Raw genomic sequence first — 700 nt, forward strand, 5'->3', positions numbered from 1 at the left:
ATTTCTTGATTCACTTTTTCATTTTCATTCCAATTCAGGCCTGAGACACATCTAGAGTCAGTGAAGTAAGATTGCTTCCTTCTCTGTTATGCTAGCGATTAAGTCTATTATGCACAGACCTTGTGATTGCAGTTTTTAAAAAAAAATATTTTAAGACTTATTGAATATTACAGCATATACTGTATCTAATCATGCACTACTATATATACATGTATACATTTACTATATACATTATATGCTGTGTATACATACAGTGGGTACGGAAAGTATTCAGACCCCCTTAAATTTTTCACTCTTTGTTATATTGCAGCCATTTGCTAAAATCATTTAAGTAAATTTTTTTCCCTCATTAATGTACACACAGCACCCCATATTGACAGAAAAACACAGAATTGTTGACATTTTTGCAGATTTATTAAAAAAGAAAAACTTAAATATCACATGGTCCTAAGTATTCAGACCCTTTGCTGTGACACTCATATATTTAACTCAGGTCCTGTCCATTTCTTCTGATCATCCTTGAGAGGGTTCTACGCCTGCATTTGAGTCCAGCTGTGTTTGATTATACTGATTGGACTTGATTAGGAAAACCACACACCTGTCTATATAAGACCTTACAGCTCACAGTCCATGTCAGAGCAAATGAGAATCATGAAGTCAAAGGAACTGCCTGAAGAGCTCAGAAACAGAATTGTGGCAA

Source organism: Sinocyclocheilus grahami, unplaced genomic scaffold (assembly GCF_001515645.1).
Source record: "Sinocyclocheilus grahami isolate Dianchi unplaced genomic scaffold, SAMN03320097.WGS_v1.1 scaffold261.1, whole genome shotgun sequence".
Lineage (NCBI taxonomy): Eukaryota > Metazoa > Chordata > Actinopteri > Cypriniformes > Cyprinidae > Sinocyclocheilus > Sinocyclocheilus grahami.